The sequence below is a fragment of the Engraulis encrasicolus genome, unplaced genomic scaffold, assembly GCF_034702125.1.
Source record: "Engraulis encrasicolus isolate BLACKSEA-1 unplaced genomic scaffold, IST_EnEncr_1.0 scaffold_82_np1212, whole genome shotgun sequence".
Taxonomy (NCBI): Eukaryota; Metazoa; Chordata; class Actinopteri; order Clupeiformes; family Engraulidae; genus Engraulis; species Engraulis encrasicolus.
This window is the reverse complement of record NW_026946170.1, coordinates 118,672-127,382: the sequence shown is the minus strand read 5'-3', so window position 1 is coordinate 127,382 and position 8,711 is coordinate 118,672.

Sequence of the window (8,711 nt, the reverse complement as noted above, 5' to 3'; positions counted from 1 at the left end):
TGTGGTCGAACTTCCTTGTCTTTGTAAGAACCCTTGCAGCTGCGTTTTGTACAAGTTGAAGCTGTTTAATGGTTTTATTGGGGAGGCCAGTAAAAAGACTGTTACAGTAATCAACTTTACTAGAAATAAAGGCATGTATTAGCTTCTCCAGATCATGTTTAGACATCAGGCCCCTAAATTTAGAGACGTTTTTTATGTGATAAAATGCAGACTTAGTAATAGCTTTCATGTGACTGTTGAAGTTTAGGTCACTGTCAACCCAATCATGGCTGTGCGTCCTGACCATCATCAGCTGTGCGCCCTACTATTTATAAATTGTTATTCTGTCCAAAAGCATTAGCAGGAATACATGCCCAACTCCAATGTACGTTTTGTGAATGGGGACGTAATCAGAGAAAACTTCCTATTTTGCAATATTGCCAGAAAAAACAACAGGGGAATAAATGTTTCGTGTCACATCAGAATATCTTGAAAAAAGAGGACTTAAGTGGGAAAACTGCACTAGTGTCTGCACACATGGAGCTGCAGCCATGGTATTGCGCACCAAGGTTTTATAAGCAGAGTAAAGGGGAAAAAACAGATGTGATTACGCACTGTTCGGGACTTTTTTGATTTAGCTACAAGTTCAGCTACGTGGTAGCTAGCTTTAAGGGCTCTCTCATTTACCTTTGTGTTTTTTCTCATACCGGTAAATGTTGCCTGGTTCTGTCTGCTTATGCATGCTAACAAAATAGGCATTCTTGTTTTGAAGTGAAGGGTGTTTCGTTTGGAGATGGCATCTAAGCTTGCTTGATACCGTAGCACTGTTGGATCATTTTTCACCACATACCAAGCACAATGGAATCGGTGCCGTTGCGTCCCCCGTAGTAAATCCAAATGAAATGTAGGCTACTCTATTGCCTCGAGCTCACGGTATTTGTCTTCATTCATCTGCGTCCGAATTTTGTCCAGTGCTTTGTCCAGGACCCAGATCGGAGTTTATTTTTCGTTTCAAATACTTTGCTACCCACACGCACTGGCGATACGTGAACCTGTCAAACAATCACATTCATGCATTAGGCCTACTAATTCTCTTCTCTTTACTACAATGCTATTCTCTACCTGCTGCCATCTAGTGATAAGGAATTATTACATGATTAGGACGCCAGTCAACAGCAGACTCTAGGGCCTACTAGATAATGACATAGGTAGCCTATTATTTGCTGATAATAATGAATTAGTTTTGAATAATATATTTTTTTTAAAAACAAGAATTTCCCACGGCACACCTGATGATCTCTCACGGCACACTAGTGTGCCGCGGCACAGTGGTTGGGAAACACTGCCTTAGAATGTGGTGACATGTTAAAATTTATTCACCTTTTTTGAGAAAAAGGGGGTGACTCATCTTACCTCGTGGCTCATATTACCCCGGTCTCCCCTACTGTTATACTCTGTATTGACCCCACACTTTTTACTTGCTTGTATGCCCTCTCTGTACATAAGTTGATTGGGACACAAGTGTCTGCTAAATGTAATGTAATGCAAATGACGCTGGTATATTTTAAGCAAATAGCATAGTATGGTAATGACAGTCATAGGCTACAGTTTGTCACACACACACTGTGCAGCATACAGCAATGGCTCCCAACTTTTTTCTTTAGAGATATGTATTTTTGCCTATAGGATTGTGAAGCATCTGAGGCTGAGTAGGTGTATGGGGGGGTGATGAAGGACCCCATAAAGGCTTGGGCCGGCCCTGGTTAGGACGATTTTAAAGATTTTTAGAAGTTATAATGCTTCTGTAATACACTTTTCTTAACTTGAGACGCTGTTTTGTAATACACTGTTCCTAAATATGGTCCTAAATTTCGCGGTAACTAGACAAGTAAAATAATATTCTGAAGTTAGGACATTTCTGTAATACGCCCCCTGCTTCACAAACGTGTTTCACAAGGTTATTGCAACCTTTAAGGATATTATTATTTGTTTTCCTGTCAAGTCAGACTAAATAGTCCGTGAGCCAGATGTGTTGGCCATTACCTAAAAGGTGGCAAAGGCCACCACCGCTTTTCTGAAAGAATCTCAGCTTGTCAATGATGTACGATGGTCATCTTACTAGAGTAGCTGTTGTCCGAGTAGCTGTTGTCCTCATCTTACAAGAGTGGCTTTCATTTAAGCCCTTTAGAGAACGTTTTGGATATGTACGGCCAACCCTGGAGCTCTTCAAACCCTTAATCACGTACATTTTTCTGCCATTTCCGCCAAATTCCTTTTTATATTTTTAATGCTATGGCACAAGGGAGTATCAGAGAAATAAACGTTAAAGCCTAACATACTGGCATGACCATAAGGATTGTATGAATATGCATGATTTACCCATATTATCTGCTTTGTATTTTTAGTGATGTACCATCTCAGACATGGCGTTTTTTTCATTCAAGTAGCTTTGATATCATTGCCTAGTTCATCCCGTACAGGTCTAGGGTGCTTTCTTTCTGTTCTCATGATCACCAAATCCCTACAAAAGGTCAAATCTTGTATAGAACCCGAGACGGGCTGATGGATAGTCATTTTGTATTCCTTACATTTTGGAAGAAATGCATTAACAGTTGGGTCATCAATACCCAGTCTCTTTCTTGTGGCTTTGTAGCCCATTTAATCTTTGTTCAGGTCTAAAATCTTGTCCTTGATATCATTTGACTGCTCTTTGGTCTTTCCCTTGCTGGTGAGTTTGGAGTGTGACTGATTCACTCATACTATGGACTGATTCTGCTGATTCAATGTGTCTTTTATGTATGTTAGTATGTGCAGGTGTCTGTGATTCAGATGACAAGTTGATCAGAAGTGCCCATCTGGTCTCTGGGCCCGGAATTGTTATCAGTTGGCAGGGGATCAAATACTTATTTTGCTTGATGAAATAAAAATAAATTAATATATATTCTTTTAAGTTAATTTCTGGATTTTCTTTTTGATATTCTGTCTATTATATTATATTCTGTCTATTATATATATTAGAATAAATATTATCATTGACTGATCATGTCTTTGTTAGTAGGCAAACCAACAAAATCAGCAAGGGATCAATTACTTATTGGACTCACTGTATGTTCCTTTCTTTCTTTCAGGCTGGAAGGATGTGATCTGACAGAGGAGATCTGCTCCTCACTGGTCTCAGCTCTGACCTCACACACATCTAGAGTCCTTGGGAAACACCTGAAAGAAGAGGAGGTGGAACGATTGTGTTCTAGTCTTAGTCGTCAAGACTGCAGACTGAAGGAACTAGAGTAAGCCAAACTTGATATCAGTGTACACAGTATGTTTGTATGTACTTGTGAGTGCACATGTGGGTGCATGTATGTGTGTGTGTGCGCGCGCGTGTGTGAGTGTGTGTGATGACCTTCTCAATTTTCCTAGGCTATTGTTCTTCAAATTAGAAAATGCTACAGGCTTTTTATGGAACAAAAACTATTATTTATACCTACAACACATCTATATTCCCAAAGGAATGGATCAGTAAAATATCATGTTATCATGGCAGTGAAATGCTTGCTGAAAACGATGATGAACATATTCAGAATACCCAGGTAAAAAAAACAACATGATCTCCAGAATTCCGTGCTCCTGGACACAGATGTTTGGGACACGAAATCTGTGCTCCTGTCATGAGCACTCTCTCTCCCTGGTAGCAACCTTCATTGCATTCAATTATCTGCCACTCTGCTCACTCTCTCCCTACTCTGCCTAACGAGCTCCACCTGGCTCCGCCCTGCTCTGCTCTTGTTACCTGGCCAGCTGCACTGCATTTCCCACTCACCATCCTCACCTTGCCTCACTCTGTTCTAATTACTCTGCCAGCTGCACTGCATTTCCCCACTAACCTCTCCCAGTATATCAAGCCCTGTTTTTCAGCCAAGCCCTGTCAGATCGTCTTCATGCCTGGACCAGTAACCTGCCTGCCTGTCTGCGCTCTGACTCCTGTCTGTGATTCTGATCCTTTCTTGACTGCCTCCTTGTTCTACTGCCCCGACTATCCCGACCTGCCTTCTGGATCTCGACTACCCTCCGATCTTCAGCCCCTCCGGTAACTCGATTCTGCCTTCTGTCCCTCACCACGATATTTGCCCAGCCCTGATCTGTACTTCTGCCTGCCATCCATATTGCTGTTGTGTGTGTTCCCCCAGGTCTCCGACCACCAGATGAGCGAGCCCAGACGCTTCACCACCCTCAGCCCGATACGCCGCTCCATCACTGGGGGACACACACACTAAGCACTTTGGACTGGACACCCCCGGACATTTGGTGACCCCCGGAGCCCAGGTAACCCACAGGACCCGGAAAAACCCCAGAGCCCCAAGCACCCCTGGAACCCCTGACACCCCTGGCACTCCTAGCACCCCTGGAACCGGAACCTCCCAAGACCTCACGATCATCTCACTCCTCTTCCCCCCTGAACCCCTCAATAAAGAACTCTGAATTTGAACTTGCGCTCTTGGGTCCTCTTCTGTCCGTGACAGAACGATCTGACCATCATGGACCCAGCGCACTCCCTGACCACGATGGAGGAAGAGCCAGAGATGACTGCCCTACAGCGACTGGAACGCACTGAGGGAGACATCAATCGGATGGCTGGCGACATCGCTTCCCTTCTCCAGCTAGTCAACCAGCAGCAACAACAGCTTCAGCAGCAGCAGCAACAGCTTCAGCAGCAGCAGCAACAGCTTCAGCAGCAGCAGCAACAGTTTCAGCTGCAACAGCAACAGTTTCAACTGCAGCAACAACAGCTAGCCCAAGCCCTGCAACTACTCTCAAATCCGGCTACTCCACCTGCACCCACCCCTGGTTCTTCTGTTCCTGTACCACCGACACTCCTTTATCCCTCCGCTGGAGGTCCCAATGCTGCAGGCCCGGCAGTGCTGCCACCAGATCCCCACGCTCCTGAACCAAAGATTGGGAACCCAGAACGTTTTGATGGAAACCAGAAGCAAGTAAGACCATTCTTGAGCAGCTGCCGAATCCAGTTCGCACTACAGCCCAGGACTTTCTCAACAGAGGGAGCCAAGGTGGGGTACGTCATCACACATCTCACCGGTCGAGCTCGGTTGTGGGGAACGGCGGAATTCGACCGACAAACCCCAGCCTGTGCCTCCTTCAGTGCCTTTGAGGAGGAGATGTTAAAGGTCTTTGACCTTGGCTCGCCAACAGCCGAAGCATCACAAGCTCTGCTCACCATCCGTCAGGGCAATAGGACAGTAGCAGACTTCTCCATTGACTTTCGTACCCTGGCCAGTCGAAGCTCGTTTAACCCAGAGGCACTGGTGCAAGCCTTCCTCCACAGCCTGGCGGACTATATCAAAGACGAGCTTGTTTCCCATGACCCGCCCTCAACGCTTGATGCCGCTATTGACCTTGCCGTCCGCATTGACCGCCGTATACAGACCCGGAGGAGGGAGAAGGGCCGTCTCAGTCAACCTGCCATCCGCACTCGGGTCGATACCTCCTCTGTCCAGCCCCTGCCTGTCAAGTCCCAAAGCCAACTCAATCAGCCTGAGCCCATGGAGATTGGCCGTGCCTCTCTGACTCCCGAGGAGCGTCGACGCCGTCTAAACTCCAACCTTTGCCTCTACTGTGGTGGTGAAAATCACCGTGTCGCCACTTGTCCGGCAAAAGCCGCAGCTCACCAGGTGTAAGGGAGATCCGGGTGAGCTCAACAAATCTTCAGTCTCCCTCCATCCGAAAAACCCTGCTTCATCTCCGCCTTCAGCTTTCCGACACCACTCATACGTTGGCTGCCCTTGTGGATTCCGGAGCTGAAGCAAACATCATGGACCCTGAGCTTGCACGGCAACTGGGCGTGAACCATCATCAACTGACACAACCCATTCCTGCACGAGCCCTGGATGGGCATCATCTTGGCACTGTCACTCACATCTCCGCCCCTGTGACAATCCTGCTGTCAGGAAACCACCAGGAGTCCATCCAGTTTCACCTCCTACACTCACCCGGCCAACCACTCATCCTTGGATACCCGTGGCTCCGTCAGCACAACCCCCACATCGACTGGGAGACCGGAACAGTCCGTGAGTGGGGAAGGAGTTGTCACCAGACCTGTTTAAGGGGGGCCACCCTGCCCGTTCACCGGGAAATATCTAGCGCTACCCCCGACATATCCAATGTTCCGGCCTGTTACCACAGCCTGAAAGAGGTGTTCAACAAATCCAAGGCGACATCTCTACCCCCACACAGACCCTATGACTGCGCGATTGATCTCCTGCCTGGCACAGCACCTCCCAAGGGTCGTCTTTATTCACTGTCTGCCCCGGAAAGAAAGGCCATGGAGGACTACATTAATGACTCTCTTGCCGCCGGGATAATCAGACCGTCATCTTCCCCCGCAGGAGCGGGATTCTTCTTTGTCGGTAAGAAGGACGGTTCTCTTCGTCCATGCATAGATTACCGGGGTCTGAACGACATCACGGTTAAGAATCGCTACCCACTGCCCTTACTTTCGTCTGCCTTCGAACTGCTGCAGGGAGCCACCGTATTCTCAAAGCTGGACCTTCGCAATGCCTACCATCTGGTGCGGGTGAGGGAGGGAGACGAATGGAAGACAGCGTTCAACACACCAACAGGCCACTATGAATATCTCGTCATGCCCTTCGGCCTCACCAATGCCCCAGCAGTTTTTCAAGCCCTAGTGAATGATATCCTCAGGGACATGCTAAATACGTTCGTATTTGTGTACCTTGACGATATTTTAATATTCTCAAAGACTCTGTCAGAACACACGCACCACGTCCAGTTGGTCCTGCGCCGCCTGCTGGAGAACTCTCTTTTCGTGAAGGCAGAGAAGTGCGAGTTCCATGCCAAAACCGTTTCATTCCTGGGGTATGTGGTGACCGAGGGCAGCATTCAGATGGATCTCACGAAGGTGTCGGCTGTCACTTCCTGGCCAGTCCCTGAGTCTCGGAAAAAGTTGCAACAGTTCCTGGGCTTTGCAAACTTTTATAGGAGATTCATCAGAAACTATAGCACAGTGGCTGCACCACTCACGGCGCTAACCAGCACTAAACAACCGTACCAATGGACATCAGCGGCTGACAAGGCCTTCAATATCCTCAAGACACGTTTCACTTCTGCCCCCATCCTCCAGATGCCAGATGCAGCAAGGCAGTTTGTGGTGGAGGTAGATGCTTCGGACGTGGGAGTGGGTGCAGTGCTTTCTCAAAGAGCAGCTGAGGATGGCAAGATGCACCCCTGTGCCTTCTACTCCCGTCGGCTAACCCCTGCTGAATGCAACTACGACATTGGGAACCGCGAGCTGTTGGCTGTCAAGCTCGCCCTTGAAGAATGGCGGCACTGGTTAGAGGGGTCAAAGGAACCATTCATAGTGTGGACAGACCACAAAAACCTGGAGTATATCCAAACAGCCAGGAGGCTGAACTCCCGTCAACAGCGGTGGTCTCTGTTCTTTACCCGCTTCAATTTCACGCTCTCCTACCGCCCGGGATCTCGCAACGTCAAACCTGATGCCCTTTCCCGGATGTTTCAGAAGGACGAGACCACTGCCATGACAGCCCCCATTCTTCCCAGCCACTTTGTCGTAGCGGCCCTCACCTGGGAGATCGAGAAGCAGGTCATGGAGGCTCTTCGGGACCAGCCAGGCCCAAGCACCAGCGCCCCCAACCGTCTGTTTGTTCCAGCAAATCTCAGGTCACCTGTGATACAGTGGGGGCACGAATCCCGTCTGGCCTGTCATCCCGGCATCACTCGTACCCTTCATCTGGTCCGCCAGCGGTTCTGGTGGCGGCGGATGAGACGGGATGTCCGAGAATACATCCGAGCTTGTCCCACTTGTAACCGAAACAAGACCCCCAACCAGCCTCCTGCTGGGTTGCTGCAACCCCTACTCATACCCAAGAGGCCCTGGTCCCACGTTTCACTGGACTTTGTTACGGGTCTTCCGCCCTCTGACGGACACACAGTCATCCTTACCATTGTTGACCGCTTTAGTAAGATGACCCACTTCGTGCCCCTTCCCAAACTACCCTCTGCTAAGGAGACCGCCCAGGTGGTCCTGGAACAGGTGTTTCGTATCCATGGCCTACCCCAGGATATAGTGTCAGACCGGGGCCCGCAATTCTCAGCAACCTTTTGGAAGGAGTTCTGTCATCTCCTTGGGGCCACCGCCAGCCTATCGTCTGGATTCCACCCGCAGTCAAACGGCCAAACTGAACGCATGAACCAGGAGCTGGAGAAGGCACTGAGGTGCGTGGCCTCCCAAAATCCCCGGGCCTGGGCTCAACACCTGCTCTGGGTGGAATATGCCCATAATTCACTCACCAGTTCCTCCACCGGGTTCTCCCCCTTTCAGTGTGTCTACGGGTATCAACCTCCACTGTTTGCCAGCCAGGAGGCGGATGCCACCTGTCCGTCTGCTCTTGCGTATGCCCGCCGCTGCCGCCGCACTTGGGCCCAGGCTCGCACTGTGCTCCTGAAGTCTGGAACCAGCTACGCCGTCGGTGCCAACCGACGGAGGACCCCAGCACCTACTTACCGGGTTGGTCAGAAGGTCTGGCTGTCTGCCCGGGATCTGCCGCTGCGGGTTGAATCACGAAAGCTGGCCCCTCGCTTCATTGGTCCTTTTCCTGTGCAGAGAGTCATCAGTCCAACAGCAGTCCGGCTTCAGTTGCCCGCTTCCATGCGGGTCCACCCCACCTTCCACGTCTCCA